We start from the raw sequence: 18067 nt of genomic DNA, 5'->3' as shown, positions 1-18067 counted from the left end.
ATGGTGGAAAAGTAAATCAGACAACCCGTTTTAGTATTCTAAAATAAATTACAGAGTATTCTAAAATTTTCAGTGATTATAACTTCTGATTGGACAACAAACTTATTTGGAAATATCTTCAGCAGAGTTTGAAAATTGTATTGTTTTTTATAGTATTTTGTTTGTAATGAAGTTATTTTTAAAAGTTATATTTAGCTTTTCTCATAATTATGCTGTATATATATATACCGTACATATACCGTATATAATTATATATGTATATATATTATATAGGTTCATATATATACAGCATATATATATATATGTATGTATATATATAAATTTGTTGTAAATATTATTATTTTTTTCCTGATGTGTATCGTTTTGTCTGTTTTTAAACTTTTATAAGCAATTTTGTATTTTTCAATTATTATTATTTATTATGGTCTTCTAAATGTTGGGTCTATTTTCTAATTTTCTCCAAATTACTTTCATGTCATTTAATCATTGAACTCTTTTTTTGTATAATTTGATCAATTTTGTTGCCTCATCTTTTACAAACTCAATTGGGTTTCTTGAGAGTTCCTTTTCGTGTTTGTCTATTTTTAACTGTACATATGATGCAATTTATTTGGACGATGAATAAATGTCTTTTGTATTGTACTGTTAAAAAGAGTGCAGGTACGGTACCGCTTATTCCCCTTATTAAAGGTAACAATTATTCACAAGAAATTTCTTAATTACGCAAATATGTTTACGCATTTCTTTGTCGTATGAAATCAATCAGCCTGCGCCTCAGTCTCTTATCAATTAAACACCAGGCCTCTCCATATTATAAACCTGTCTTTTTTATGACTCACATAGCGTTATATAGGCCTAACTTTATACTTTTATTCAAGGTAGGGGGAAATATATTTATACTTGTTTAGCGTCACCTCTCCCTAACAGAGTAACATTAATTAAATTATATTAATAAAGAGCTTAAAAGTTAAATACATTGGAACAAAAATTGCAAAGATTTTGGCAAGAAGATGAAAAATGGGGATGCTATTTTAGTACAGAAATTGGAAATATTGATAGTGGTATACTGATAGGATAATAGCTGTCTCTTATACACATCTAGATGTGTATAAGAGACAGGGCTTATACATACAGACATCGATTTTTTTGTGTTACAAATCTATATCCGATTATATTTATTTATTACATATTCGGCACAACAAATCAGAAAATGGACAGAGGGGTGCCAAGAGGACACCATGGGCTGAGAGCCCAACACAAGATCTGGGTATCCTCTAAACCCCCTGGTCAAACGAACAAACAATAACAACAAAACAGCACAAAGGCAAAGACGACACATCAGATGAAAGTGGCCAATAAAAAGGATTGATAAAATAGATAAAAAGTGTAACAGACAAAAATTAAAAAAATGGGTTTTATATATATATATATATATATATATATTATATATATAATATATATGCCTATATAGACCTGTATATAGGCCTACAGAAATAATATGAAAAACGCTGTAGGCCTTTCGGCAAAGTAGGCCCCTATTATAATTAATCAAAAGGAGAAATAATAGAAAAATGGAATGAAATAAATTAAAGACAACACATTAACAAATACTTTGTCAAAATTGTTAATTGGGTTTACGATTACCATCAAGTCATTTTAAAAGGTCCATAATTCAATGAACATGTCAATCGAGGTCATTGGGGTTATGGATCATGACCTTATGACAGGGGTCACGGGGGAAACGCGTCTTTTGGTTTTGTCTCAGCTTCCCTACCTCTTTGGATTTATGTCGGTTACCCATTGCTGCTGAAATAAATGGTGCGCGTGAGAGACAGTTTTCTTAATTTGATACTAAAACCGATAAATCATACTCTTTAACTATATTAACAGACCATACAAAGGCGCCAAGTTTTTAACAGTTTTAATGGCATCGATTTCACACACTCATAACAAGGAAATGAGGTGTTAACACATTCCAGAACTTCAGCAAGGAGAATGATAAAAGTTTAATTAATTTAGACCATCACATAAAACAAAACATCTTTAAAATTGTTTTTGGAATTTTGCTAGGGTATTTATCGTAAACGAAAAATCTAAAATGAAATTATTTAAAAAAATGGAATTAATTTACGATTTTGTCGATCACTGAGCAAACTACGACAGGTGAGAACGAATTTAAATGAATAAGCTAAAATTAATATTCATTTGGAAATGATTTAAAGTAGGCTAAGGCCTATACCTATAGTATGAATTAAAAAAAACACAATAATAATAATAATAATAATAATAATAATTAAAATAATAATAATAATAATAATAATAATAATAATAATAATAATAATAATAATAATAATAACAATAATAACAATAATACAGTGTCTTCACATCAATTTCTCATTTGTGTATTTTTACTCTTGCTTTAGGCTATCTTATTTTAACTATAACAAAAGAGATGAAACGAACAAATTCACCTAGATAGTAACACAACAGTAGCGTGGTATTAAATCTGGTTTCATAGATGCAGAAATTGTATTAGGTCTATTTTAGGACCAATTCCCGTTTTTCGATATTTCCGTAGATCCAGCCGGATGATGCGGATCCGCATTTGGATTCGGTAGTCGAAAAATTCAGTGGCACAGGAATGGAATGTCATACAAAACAATACTGATTAATATACTGTATATTTTAGATATTTAATAATAATAATAATAATAATAATAATAATAATAATAATAATAATAATAATAATAATAATAATAATAATAATAACAGGCCATTACATCTTGAGAAAAACAATTCTACAAACCTAGCAATAAACTTCTTCTATACCCACAGGATCCACAACGGAAAATTCAGCTACCATAAGTACCTCCTCCTAAGTACAGCGGTAGAATCGGAACTGTTTCGTCGATGCGGCGATGATGACACTATCTAGATTCAATAATTAAGAAAAAACGTATGCATGTACAATTTAGGCTTATGGCAATTCACACAATCGTTACCACATACTTCTATGATAAACTGTTGTACAGGTCTAATATGTTTGATCAGGGAACAGTGAAATTAGGATAGGGCGAGATTGAAATATAAATATTGAAGACGTTAGAAAATGACATTCAAATTTAAGTTTGAGAGTGTAATTTTCACCTAAAGGTGCCATATAGACATAGAATTTCGTTCCTTAACCCCAACCGTGGGATGAGGTAGTCTTGATCATTTAGGCCTATCTATAATATTCCCACCCGGTCTCCTATATTTTGAAAGCTGGATCGGCAACTGGCACAGACATGAATGATACCTAGTTCAATATGACGGAATGTGAAACCCAGCATATTTTGCCTCGTCTGCTATATACATCATGTTTTTCTCATAACAGTTATTGTTTATTTTAATGTATTATGAACTTTACAAATCACTCATCACTAAAAAGAGGGAATAATACTAACATTCCAATGTCAAACACTCTTCCTGTATATAGACATTATTTAGAGGTGCTTGTCTTTATCGCGCACCCAAAAGATCCATAAACAGGTGGGAAGGGTCACTGTTTTTCCCCAGTGTCAGCTTCCTCTACCAACTCATGTCAAATATTAGGTTGATTCGCCCTTCTTCCAAAAGTTATTTTCATAATGACGGTTTTATTCTTGAGTATGATGATTTTCTAGGACAAGTCATCGAAATATATGTTGTGAAAATTTCTCACAATCGTTTCTTGGGCTGGGGTTTCGATTCGAATAGATTTTAATAAAAAAAAAACAGAAAGTAAATGTTAAAGATAACCCACGAGCATGGTTCAACATAGCAATGATGTACTAAGCATCCTCCATAACGGTAAACGTTCGTAGTAATTTATAACCGCCGACAGCCAGCGGAACTAGACGTTTATTACAAGGACGAGTTATTGGTAGTAGGCCTATAAAATAACAGCATAAATATTAAAAACGCATTAAAAATATAGATTATGTTGACAAATTGAAAGAAAAAACAAAACGATTAAAGTAAAAGGAGACATAAAATTATATAGATAAACAATATTTCTTTTCATTAAAATGTAACACAATACAATCATAGACATGATGTAAAAGTACTGATGCTGGAACATATGGTGAATTTACATGTTTAGCGGACTACATAATTAATTTTAACAAGAAGTTTAACTATAGCATATTTTAATACGGAAACAGCGGATAATGATTATTTAAAAAATTAATTAGCGTAATAAACTCATTAATTGCTTATGTTGCCGCAATACTCGGTCAAAGTCAATAACCTCGTAAATGTATGCATGTTGTGTGTTATTTTGTCTAGTATGTTAAGTGGAACCGCGTGTTGTAATTAAGATCATTAACTATCAATAAGAAATTATAAAAAAAAAATCTTTCCAGCATACATGCTTTTGGAATCAATTGAATATTTTCTATTTCCAAAATTAGGCCTAAATAATATCTTAAAATTTAATGCCAATGCAAATTATTATTATTATTGTTATTGTCCGGAGGAAGAGATTGAGGTTTTGGTCAACAAGTCAATACTCAATCGTTGGCAATACAATTCCTCTTATTCTTTTATTTTCATTACTATTAATACTGTGTTTGTGCTGTATAAATCGTATTTTACAGTTGTAAATCGGCAATCGATTCGTTCGTAACTATTGTACTTTGTGAATATTGTTTAGTCTCAACAAATTACATTGTAGTAACAAATATGCTGAACGCATTTTGACACCTTAGCTATTAATTAACGGGGTAGGACATACCAATCGTTCAACTGGTGCTTCGTGTCGTTAAATTCGATTTTCACGTTTCAGCTATTTACGAAAGTATATAGATCAATAATTGTGATTGATGTACTGCGATTGTAGTGTTATGCCGACTACAATCATTCCGATAGATTACGCTCATTAATATGTGTAGCAATCGATACAATCGCCCCTATGACCATGGTTATCAGATGCATCGATATCACAATTACAATTCACCATCAATACCATCAACACGATTATTTCCACACGATGACGAATAATTGTTATCATAATATCATCTTCAACACCATCGTTAAAATATACAATACAAGTAATAAAGCATTGGTTTAAATGTTGTATTCGGACCATTTATTTCCAATTGATGACTTAATTATTGTAAATAATGTATTTGAAATTTAACAATTGTACCATCTATTATATAGATAGAAACATAGCTCGACTAGGCCTATAATACTAGTTAATTAGGGCCTTATATCATATCGATGCAGTATCATTACTAAAATTGTATGATTTTTTTCTTTGTGTAGTTACTTATGAGAAGTATACACTGTTGCACGACGATAGATCTACAGTATGGCTAGGACAACGAATGTACCATGGCTGGAAAGCCAATGAATACTTTTAAAGTAGGCCTGTATTTTTTCCTTAGGTCTACATTACAGATAGACTGAAAAATCTGGAAAAACTCTTTAAATTCTGAACTACAATATTAATGTTGAGTCGTCATTTTGTTAAAGATTATTTCAAAGATAACAACAGCGAAAACTAGATATGATTTTAGCTTAACTTTAAGTACAATAGTGTATTTGAATTAATAATGTTTGAATGCATTTTATTGTTATTATTAGTTATTGTTTTTATACATACGTTATTGTTAGTGTGCCTTTAATCGAATGTTTTAATTGTTTGATTGTTAATAGAATTTTAATTGTTATTGTACCTTTTAAATTATTTTAAATACCAATGAAATTAAGTTTTACCTTACCTTAATGAAATGAGAATATTTTAATTAATGTTGTTTTGTTTAAAGTATGTTTAAATGGAATGTAATGTTTTGTAAGTAATCAAGGTGTTACAGTAAATTCCCAACCAATTTCCTTTGTACCGTAGTTCATTTGACAATATTATGTTATAATTTATTAATTACAACAGTGTGATAGGCCTATTATATAAGCCTACTTTTAATTACGGTATTCAGTAGGAGGATTGATTATGTAAAATCATTTTACACTTCTACGCTTCTACAGTTTTATTTTTGACTTCGATTTTGATGATATAAGAATATTTGAATTAATGTTAGTTTATTTACATTAAGTCGACCTAATGAAATGTAATGTTTTGTAAGTAATCAAGATGTTAAGTAATTGCCAACCGATTTCCTTTATAGTTCATTTGACAATGTTATGTTACAATTTAATAATTGCAACAGTGTTGTAGGCCTATTATATATAAGCCTACTTTTAATTACTGTATTCCAGTAGGAAGATTGATTAGGCCTATGTAAAATCATTTTACACTTCTACGCTTCTGCAATCTTTCAGTTTAGCACGAAAAATCATCAAATTGGTGCATGGGTTCTAAAGAGGCCAAGGTTTTGAATAATAAATTTTGTATCTGTATAAATTCATCATTTATCTAAATAATGATTGATTTAGAAATATTACGGTTGTATTTTCAAAAAAGGTGACAGTGGCGTGCGTTTGTTTGATGATGATGAGACGAATACCTAATTGCTTATTAAAATAATATTGCCATACCCCACTTTTGCGAAATGATGGGTCCATAACAGGACCATATGAGACCGTTATGTGGAAGTTTCATGTTTATGTTTGCAATATGATATAATAATTAAAAGTTTGTAAAAATCTGTTTTTCCTGTTCTTTTTTGTTTTGTATTTTAAAGTCCCAATTGGCTTATTGACCCTCATTTTAAAGATGCATTGTATATTATTTTATAAGGCAAAATAACATTTAAAAAAATAAGTCTATCACGCTATAAAGTGATGAGGGAGGGAGGCCTTTTATTTTTATGTTCTACTAAAGCCAACTATCACCCTTGGGTTGTTTGCTGGTGAATTCACATTCAGAGTAAAATACATGATATACTATATTTACTAAATAAAATATTTAAAAAAATGTTTTTAAATTTTGTTTTTCCAAAAATTGTTTTTTTTTTTTTATTTTTTTTTTTTTTTTTTTTTTTTTTTTTTTTTTTTTTTCACTATCATAGAAGACATGCGGGAGGGGTTGATAACTAATCATTTTTTTTGTTGGGCCTAATGTTGCTTATATAAATTGTTCATTGTTAAGATGCATACTTTCAATAGGACTAAGTCTAATTGATGAGGTCACAATAATAACTGCGCATGTGCTTTATATGATACAAAATGTGGCAGCGAGTCAATTTCTGCGAGTAATTATTCTGGTTGCCTTAGAAACGTATTCAATCCACCTGACAAATTACGTCAAAGAGTGCAATAATTCGAATCACCGTTCGAATTAATTATATTGCTCATCGGATGCTAAGAGAATGGTCAAGGATATTAACGGAGAAAGATATAGAATAGGCCTACTTACTAGCAACAAATGGGTAATCAGATAATTCAATGATAAATTTGATCTATTGACACTCAGATCAATTAATGATAATTAAAAAGAAAACATTGATTATCGATAGTGACACGAATTATCGTCTATTAAATTGGTGGATTTTGTTTTACTTCGATCAATGACCCAGTTAAGAGCGAGTGTGAGCTGCGAACGATATTACAGTACCTGTAAGAAAACTATTCAGTTAAAGTAAAACAAAATACAAACATTATTATTTATATTTCAAAATGTCTGAAGTTGGATTAAACATAAGCATAAATAAATGGTATGAATTATTGGATGAATAAGCCACTAACGAAGTATCCACAAAGTTAAAAAAAAACATTATTATTTTAAACTACCTTTAGAAAGTTCAGAAGCCGTCTAACGACTAATAATTGTCCTATAAAAGTTATCAAATCGTCTGATACAGGAAGTGTGAACCAAGTATGCACACAGGAAACTTTTTCCATATATGGACATATTTGACCTTTCACCCCAGTTGTTTGTTGTGCCTCTGCACGATATACTCCAATGCAAGTTCGAGATTGATTACACAATCTGTCAGGCTTGATGGTCGAAACGGATATTAATGAAGACACTTCCAAAGGGCCTCATTGGCGTTCAACACCCAGGGGACGTGGAGTTTCCTAAGGGGGAAAACTTGCACCCATTTTTCACAATCAATAAGTGCCGAGGTGTTAATATAGTTTCCAGTATTCAGACAGCTGTATGATGTGACTATGGTATGCAATGTTTTTTGGCTGACAGCTGTATTCCTGCAACATTCATCGACTTAAAATACTTATGTATTATAAAAATAATGCTCTCTATTTAGTTTTTAAGTGAAATACTATCTTTATAATTCATGTGTTGGGCTCTTATTCGTGTCCTATGCCATTTTCTCTAGTGACGTTCCTGGCCAGAGTTATACACAAACATAGCTTTATCTTTCTGTATCGTATTGTGTCCTACGCGATCTAATTCATTACATAGTGACGCCATTACAAATATCCATGTAGGCATACAGAAAAAAAAAAAAAAAAGAGAGAGCGCGATGTTGAATCCCCTGCGATCTTAATTTTAGTACGGATTTGTTATTTAGAAAAAAGCTTTGAAAGCTAATTTAACGTCAGTAGACCTATCCAAAGATTGACGTAACAGGTTTTCTGACTGAAACTAGCACTAACAGTAACACGCCGATAGATATCCAACTTAAAGGTGACAAATTGGCTAATTTATTCTTTCACTAAGTCCTATCAAGTACGATTGAAGTTGATTTGAGACAGTGACTGGTCGTTGAAATGACCTAGGCCTATCAGATTTTCACGGATTTAAACTTGTGAAGGAGGAAGAAAGTGAGGTCATAGCGTAATTGGTCTCCCGTTCCATTTGACCCATGAAAATGAACAGATATTATCATTATTCATGATTCCAAGTTCAACGGTACGCTTTAATATATGTTCGTATTTTAACAAAATTTGGTTTAATTGATACCTCCATGGTTATCTTTAAAAACTCGTTCAAGCGTGACCTTTATGACGTAATCTTAAGATCTGAGCTGATTGGTAAGTTCATATTTCTCTATTGAATTTTTTAAAAATTAGAAAACTTTACAAAGTCTTCCAAATACTTTTTAACCATTGTGTGTATCAGTTTTCCAGAAAATTTATAACAAAAATGTTAGATATAAATTATTTTTATATACGAACTTGAAGGCACCCCACAGCCGAGTTTAATGTAATAAAAAGCCAACTGGGACCATGTGGTGTATGTGTTTAGTGTATTCAGCCAAAGGAAAGATTGGCGAATCCCCAGGGAGGTATAGTAATAAACATTAATCGATCTTCATAAGAAACAATCTTCTTTCAAAAATCACACTTCACTTTCAACTAGTTCTGAGTTCCTTCGGAGGAGATCTGAATATAATTAAGACAATTACGGCGTGTCTGAAACGAGTTATCTTGGTCTTCCTTCTTTCGTCCCCTTTCGAATAGGAAGGGCTGGTAGTCGGATTGGCGTTCGGCCCTACACTCGACAACTGGTTCTCTATTGACATACAGACGCATTATCAAAAGTGCTATCTAAAAATAACAAGCGCAAAGTCAACAAATGTTTATTACTAAACAGATTACGATATTGAACGTTATCTGATGATGCCAACAAATTAATTGCTCATCTATGTGTGGTTTCTGAAGGGTTTTAGCGTGTGTCTCGTCATGCCTTCATCATTAGCAATTATGCGGTTTGGGTTAGGCGTGGCGACAGGAGAGCATAATAAGGCCGAAGACAGAACAGTAAGTATAGTAGTATAAGATATGTGTGTAGGCCTACTATAATTATACTAATCCTAATATTCTGTCCGAAGCCGAAGACCGGAGGAACACCTTATGCACTTTTAAATGCAATCGAGTTGCTCACGTGATCTCAGATATTAATTACATTGGCTCGGCTCATTTTAACAACAGACGATAACGTCATCCATGATATATTGTAGCTATTTATGATTTTAATTTTACAAATTTTATTGGATGATATTGTTTAAGCCTGGGCCTAGGATATCAGATCATTTCTTCTTACCAGGTTGTAGGTCTACTTCCTGATACGAAGAAAGTATTTTAAAAAATGCATCAAGAAGGTACTCTTTAACGAGATATTTTAACTAAGTTATATTGTTGGCTTCTCAAAATATATGGTTATCTATGATTTAAAGGAATAATTTATATATTTATATTCAAATTTTGATTACCGTAGTTCTTTTAAACTGCAGCTAACTATGACACTGAATTAAACTCAGGCCTAGCTTATCCATAATCCAAGCCCAGAAGGCCAATATGTATAGGCTAGAGCGCCAAACTCACCCGAAGCTAGTATGAATTCTCTAACAGAAAATAAAAAAAGGCTCTTGATTCTATTTTATTTTTATATATTCAATAAATATACATACTGTAACTTTGGTAAGTTCAGCCTGTGTGTAAATCACTGTTGTGTTCTAAGGAGTTATTAAACTCCAAACTACTTTCAATGGTAAGGACAAAATACAGTGTTGCTGCTGCTCAGTAATTAATATTAGGCCTAGTATTTGTTTTATGAGATTAAGAATAATAATATGGAATAATGGTTGAGGTCTATTATTTATTTCATTCTTGATCAAAAACATCATTTAAAAGTAAACTATTAAAAAAAATACATGGTAATTGTTTTGGTCTAATATTTTATAATATTTTAACTCAAGCAATTCAAAAATTTAAGATTTTAGAGCCAACAAAACATAATAAATCTGATGATATAAATATAATTATGCTCATTCTCTAATTTCATTTCATTTTTTTTTAATCAAAATATAACAGTACGAACAAAAATTACAACAGACCCAACTTAAGACGGGATAAACAAAAAAGGGTGAAAAAGACTGAAAATGTGCCTGCAGTGATCACTTCAATAGAATATAAAGTATAGAGAAAATTGAGTGAAATTTTACAATATTCAGAATCAATTTCAACAACTGTCCACTATTTTAAGTATAACACTCACTCTTTTAACAGTGAATATTAACTCAAGAAATATTAAATTAGAGTGATTATTGTAGACAGTGTTTTAGAGAGAAATTCACTATGTTGCATTCATAGAGTATAACTATCACTATTCAATAATATGAATGAGTGAAAATATTAAACTAAGGCCCTGTCCAGACTATCGAAACATGTGACATGCCTAAATATGGTTATGATGACATCATCTAATGACCATATATAGGCACATCATGACTATATATGGGTATACAGCAGGTTTTTATTCAAAGAAACTTTGATAGTGCGGAGAGACCTTTATCTACGATGCCAATGGCGAAGGTCAAAATGTTCTGACAAAATATTAGTTTGGATCATAATATATAATAACTTTATTTGAAAAACTACACTTTTGAATCTGTGGCACACGTCATGCGGTGCATTCACTATAAAACTAGGGCCTATAGACCACAGAAGTAAAAACGACACACATATACAAAAGAAAAAGTTAAAAAGATAGGCCTATTTCAATCAAATACACAGAGATTTGAAATTAGTCAATCTTAACCTAGTTATTTAAAATTATTCGAAATTATTTAAAATACCAGTAAAATAGAAACGGGTAAAAGTGCAAGGGGATAAAATTTGGATTAAAAATCGAATTTAAAATGTTTAAGAAATGGTTTGAAAGTGCTTAGAATAATGCAGCATGTATCAAGACTCAGCTTGTACTTAAAATAAGGTTACGGGATCGAACAATTATGAAACGATAAGGTCTGGCGATCCCCTGAACTTCACAAGAAATTCAGTATTACTTTTATAGGTCTATATGGTAAGCTCTGAATATGCACTTAATTTCATTGACTCACTTTTCCCCTATTATACACAATACTGTCCGTATTCTTTGCATAGAACTTTATACTTGCTAATGTGTGTAATCGACATCAGAAATATTGTAGTAGGCCTGAACCATATAAGTTAGTAAGTTTGTAAGTAATTAACATTATTTTAGCCTATTTTTAGAGAGATTTTCATATTTTATTATTCTTTTTTTAGAAAATTGGCATACAGACGCTATTTTAATGATATGATATGGGAATATTGATGCCTATGTTAAACAACATCAAAGTGTAGGCCCTATAAACGAACTATTTGCAGTAAATAAAAAAATAGTGTCAGCACAATAAAACCGTGTTATGATTGAATAGGCCTATAGGCTATACATAATAAAATAATTTCCTATTAATAATGTTTATTATAATGTTTAAAAAAATTAGGAAGTTTATCTGCAAAAAAGTTTGCAGCGAAAAGAAAAAAAATAATAATAAGAGCTTGCTCATAATTGTACTTGTATGTACTTGATTTGTACTTGTGTGTACTTAAGGGCTAGGTTTTCAATGCACCTTCCCAACAAGCCGGAGACCCGCCAAACGCATGCACCAAGGCCCCTTTAGCAAAGGCTTAGGAACGCTAGCAACGTTTATTATAATGTTTAAAAAAATTAGGAAGTTTATCTGCAAAAAAGTTTGCAGCGAAAAGAAAAAAAATAATAATAAGAGCTTGCTCATAATTGTACTTGTATGTACTTGATTTGTACTTGTGTGTACTTAAGGGCTAGGTTTTCAATGCACCTTCCCAACAAGCCGGAGACCCGCCAAACGCATGCACCAAGGCCCATTTAGCAAAGGCTTAGGAACGCTAGCAACGTGTAGGCCTATGTGAATAGTGAGGGCAATGACACGTTTTTCTGGGTTAATTCTAATTAGTTACTAAAAAGCTATTAATGTCAACGATACGTGCATGAATCCGCCTGGAATAATCAATCAAAGTCTCCTCTTAAAACGTTAATTAGATTAACATTTTTTAAAGAAATGGGAAGTTATAACTACACTCTTTTTGAAATATTATCGTAAAAAAAACCAACGTTTGCACTACAAACACCATGAATTACTATAAAATTCCTAAGAAGATTCATGGGTCAGGTATGGTGGTCTAACATCCAGTCCACACCAAGTTTTACTCTCCATATTTCTTAGCCGGTCGTTTTATTAGGCTTTAAAATATCGGAATCTGTTATTAATTTACCTGGACAAATAACTCCTTGCGTTCAGGCCTTGTTGCTTTTCCTATCGCTCGTAATGCGGAGAGTGGATGATTTGTTGATGCGAAGTGATAACCAAGGAATTTTCTAAGATTGTATGTTGACTTGTATTATGCATGTTGACAACCGTGTCCATGTTGGTTTTGGGAGCTAATTTATTTAAAATCTAATCTTCAACTTGAAGCCATAATGAAGGCTTTTATACTTACAATGGATTGATTCTTTTAATTAAATCTATATACGTACTTTACACTCGTTATAATCTGATCATGTAATATGTAATTTATTGCTCTAGGCCTATATACGATTTAACTATTCTCAAGCCTTCTGCTATTTAATAGACTAACATGATATCTTCATCAGTAAATTACAATATATTTTAGGTCAAATTGACTTAGGATTTCATTTCTCGGCGTTGATACATGGCCCGGAAAATTTTACCTTTATGAATATGCTAATGTTGAATAAAATCGCACATTTAAAATGATTTTAGATTAATCAATGATAGGTTAGCTTGAAGTACCATATTTTCAAAATGCAAATTTCAAAATCATCTAAAGTTGTAATAATACTACATCTACGTATACTTAGAAATACCAATGAATAAACATGATATACCGTACATATATTGCGACGTGAATTCATCATAGCAATTCTTAATCACAATTTAATCGAGTGAAAAACTCATTAGCTTTTAAACATTTTACAACAATATGTTTTATAAAAATAATTGTAATTTGCAACTATGTTAAAGACATATTCATGCACTGTAGCTCAGGAAATGCTCCGCCAAGTTAACATTGTTGAACTCTACAATTATTAAAATTTGTATCACATTAAAATATGCATAAACCAAAATATCAAGGAATTAATTAAAATGAGGTCTTCATTGACTAAAACATATGCTAGATTATACCTACGATATTGAGCAATAGGCCTATAACAGGCAGGTTTCTTTTAGGTTGATTCATCTAAAAGTACAGTTCAACGCGTCTCGATACTCCGGAATTGGCACTTACTCACACCAACGTCTAATGCCATATCCCAAAGAAAAATATTAGGCCTATGACGTTAATGAAAAAGATATGAAATCGTAAATACCAAATTAAGTTCCACACAACATTGAGGCAACACGTTAAAATTACACAAAAGATATATAATATAGGCTATTATATGTAACAGAATACACCAAATTCCGGTGAACATGTTTTCATTGTTAGCCACATGTTTTGATAATAGTGATAATGTTAACGCTCTATGTATCGCTTTTTAAATTCTATTCAAAAGAATATACCTTATTTCATGTGTTTTATATGAAATCAATTAAAAATACAATACGCTATATGTGCGGCACATTCGTGCCTAAAGGATGTATCGAATCAATTTCGAATCTCGTTGTCTAGTAAAAATCACAAAGGGAGATCATGTGTCTATACGACCAGGGAGCTAAGGTCGATTCTTTCATATTTACGGCCACAAACACCTAATAATACAGTGTGATATTGATGAGGTAAATGAGATATCAGGCTCTGATACTTATCCGATGTAATCCCGCCTAGCGAATATCGTTTGAAGAATACTGTTTGCCGGGAGCTCGAGATTTCATCGATTTCTCTCGGCGTTGATGACAGTCTGAAGAAGGCTACGGACGATCGGATTTCGCTTGTATATTACGAGTGTATCGACTGGGCTTCTGTTATTACCGATTTGCTAGTTTAGCAGTTGATTTTTCAGCTTTTACTCAGTTGACACGTTATTATGAGTGACAGTGTCAATACCGTTTGTAATAATCAAAATGGTTTTATTCATTTGTTTCGTTAAATTTTTAAGTTTATAAAATTATAGATTTCAACATTTCAACAGTTAGCGTCTATAAACAATAGACATACGTACTTGAGTTTTTCGTAATGAAAACAATTGCGGTATTATGAAACACTTATAGAAGCTCATATTATATAGGCCGATATCAATAGAAAATCGTTCAGGAGCTTATAACCTCACCTACACTTGTTCACTGTGACATTATGACATTTGCTGTGTGCAAAAACTCCCAGGTTCGAGTATCGGCAGAGGTCAATTTTTTTTTCATTATCCATTGTTATTTTCTGGATGTTTCCATAGACAAATAGAAATAGAAACGTATACACACCTATAATTATACAGCCTATATACACAGTATAAATAAATAAATTGTGTAAGTGATGGAATCTCAATGATAACAAAAAGAACATTGTGTGGAAGGCCTACTTATCCTTATTATCTAAAAACTTTTACGTCAAGGGAAGAAAATGTTATTGATGTTTAAACATTATTAATATTTTTTTAATCGGTAACAAAATATTAAACGGCATGTAAATAAATTATAGTGAACGCCTATACGGTGTATTACCGTAATTCCAACCAATCACATTGGTCATTTCAGCTGAGCAAACCTCGTTAGTCCGTCGCTGTATTTTATATACAGTTAACAACAACAGTTTACTTAGTTTTATTTTATTGTATTCTGTGTGTATTTATATTCATATTTATATTTATTGTGATGTATATGGAATTTCTTGTAAGCTCAGGAGAACAAATTACATGTATACTTTTATATAGGCCTATGGCAATAAATTTGATCTTGAATCTTGAACAACAGGAACATTGAGTTGTTACCGTATACGGTAGCTTTGAAGTTTTCTAGAAAAAGTTCGTTTTCGTCTTCATTGTGTTTGAATTTTTTTGCCCTTTAAATGTTATTTTAATGTTAGGAGACCCTTTCTATAGATTGATTCAGTTCACTTTTGTGAATGCTGTCCCATTGTTTTCGTGTCGTTGACTTTGTTAAGCTATATTTTATGACAAGAATAAAGGAAATTAAATGAAATTATGATTGTGCTTATCATATTATATTATTTGTTCTTTAATACAATTTATATTTGAATGCTGAGAATGTTAATGATATGACAATCGGCCCCTAGGTTACAAAAACATATTATTAATTTTAAACATGAGTGTATAAAGTAAATAATATCGTAATATTTTTATATTATCATAAAGAATGCTAGGCCTATTATATTTTCGATGTTTTCTAAACTGTTATGGGTATGAGATCAAATTTAAAGAAAAGCTATTAATAGGCCTAATAATAAATATCAGTATAGCCATATAATACAAATCAATTGTTATCGTAATATTTCTTAATTGTCAAAAATTTTCTAACTTATTGTTTTTTAACTATGTTTTCTTGCTAGGGGTTCTTGTGGTGAATTGTGTATATTTTTGATCGTAATTATTATGTAGCATACGGTAGTAATTTTTCGGAAAAAATGGCTGATCGATTTCTTTTTAAGTTTCATATAGCTAGGTTTGGCTTATTGGGTACTTCTTTTTTATAAAATGGGATACGACTCTAAGTCAAGGTTATACCCATTTTTGCATTGGGTATAACAATGTATTTAGACATGGTTAAATTTTAGATTGCGTTTTAATTAATTCAAGAGATTTTACAATTTTTTTTCAGTTCTTATGTGAATTCTTAGCTAAATTTTGAACGAAAAGGTATATACTGTATGTCTTAGTCCTTGTTCATATTTTAAACATGTTTAAAATATGAAATTATTCTTTTTCATATTTGAAACATTTTTAAATACTAAAAAATCCTTTAAAAAATTCATTCCATTACATAATACCAACACAACCATGAAGTCACCGAATATCAATACTTTCATGGGTTTGTTAACTTTAATTGTTCCATTGTATATATTTGTTTCCATTTTAATAATTTTATTGATGTTTAATTGTCGCTGTAAATCAGTACCCATCAATGTTATACTAACCATGTCAGTAATTATTTAAAAATAATATCGTGCATTTTATTCTCACTAAATAATGTAGGTCTGTCCCGAATGAATGTGTTGCTTATACTTGTCTCATGTTTTATATTTTTAAAGAATATTTTTGATAACTGTCATCTTTAATATTAGTGACAGTTATAGACTTACTTCTGTAGGCATGGCCATGTGATTTTATGAATACTGAAATAAATCAAATAAAACTATTAAAATGTGCACCGTATTTTAAACGAATCGTTATTATCTCAAGACAAGGAAAAGTGCTAAAGACTATCAAATTTGATTTGTCAAAAACGTGTGACATGCCTAAATATGGTCATGATGACATCACATCATGACCATATATAGGCACATCATGACTATATATACGCATACAGCAGTTTTTTGTCTGATAAAAATTGATAGTAAGTCTGGACATAGCTTTAGAGCTGTTGATGTTCAGTGGCGTATCTATTCTTAAAATGGTGGCGGGGGAAGGGCTGGTGTTGGAGCGCGAAGGTCATGTAGGGGGAACGATGATTATGTGAGGGTCGCTAACTCGCAAAATAAGGTAATTTTAGGTGATTTTTAACTACTTTAGCGTGATATTTTTTTAGGGGGGACCTGGGGGTGCGAGTATTTTTTTTGGAGGGGCATGCGCACCCCTAGATACGCCACTGTTTATGTTTCCTCGATTCGATGGCTTTCTTTTCATTATAGCAGGCGCCCAATTACCAAATCATGCAATAATCCCTTACTTCTTCTATCCCTTTTTCTCTCCATTGAATCGTCCCTCAAGCCTACTGTACATTTTTACGGTTTCACCTAAAGTACGGTATATAACCAATTTTATACTGAAGCTTTAAACCAAACTTGATATCAGTGATTTACTTGGCGCTTTAAAGAGATATTCAATGTTTTGATTTGGCATTGTTTTCTCTTTAACTTTTGTGTCAATTGTTTGAACAAAAGATGAAATTAGTATTTTTAACATTGTTATTACTGTTGTTATTACTGTAGTATATTAGGCATAAAAGACAAAACAATAAAAAAAAACAAAAAACAAAACAATCAAACACACAATGAAGGCGAAAACGAACTTATTTTAGAAAACGTTAAAGCTATACTTTAACAAATCAATGAAATGTTCGTAGGCATACAGTTCCTGTTGTACAATAATAATAATAATAATAATAATAATAATAATAATAATAATAATAATAATAATAATAATAATAATAATAATAGTGTAGTTTTATATAGCGCACATATCCATCTAATGTAAGATGCTCAG

At 31.1% G+C, this 18067-nt stretch overlaps 2 long non-coding RNA genes across 4 annotated transcripts in view; one reads left to right on the top strand and one right to left on the bottom strand.

Moving 5' to 3' along the window:
* The window catches only part of LOC117116370, a 19562-nt gene extending 6566 nt beyond the window's left edge, over positions 1 to 12996 (bottom strand). The window contains exons 1-2 of the long non-coding RNA XR_004446738.1: positions 12946 to 12996; positions 2807 to 2931 (exon numbers count right to left, since the gene is read on the bottom strand). This is a non-coding gene — a long non-coding RNA (uncharacterized LOC117116370). The remainder of the gene's footprint in view (positions 1 to 2806; positions 2932 to 12945) is intronic.
* Positions 8693 to 18067, top strand: part of LOC117116369 — a 26454-nt gene continuing 17079 nt past the window's right edge. The window contains exons 1-2 of one of the 3 annotated variants that reach the window (XR_004446737.1): positions 8693 to 8919; positions 9349 to 9648. This is a non-coding gene — a long non-coding RNA (uncharacterized LOC117116369). The remainder of the gene's footprint in view (positions 8920 to 9348; positions 9649 to 18067) is intronic. The other 2 variants (XR_004446735.1, XR_004446736.1) reach the window with 2 other exon arrangements.

This window comes from Anneissia japonica, unplaced genomic scaffold (assembly GCF_011630105.1).
Source record: "Anneissia japonica isolate Jap-2015-1 unplaced genomic scaffold, ASM1163010v1 scaffold288144_len532060_cov191, whole genome shotgun sequence".
Classification (NCBI taxonomy): Eukaryota; Metazoa; Echinodermata; class Crinoidea; order Comatulida; family Comatulidae; genus Anneissia; species Anneissia japonica.
Note: the sequence above shows the minus strand (reverse complement) of the source record. Positions and strands in the feature narration are given on the sequence as shown.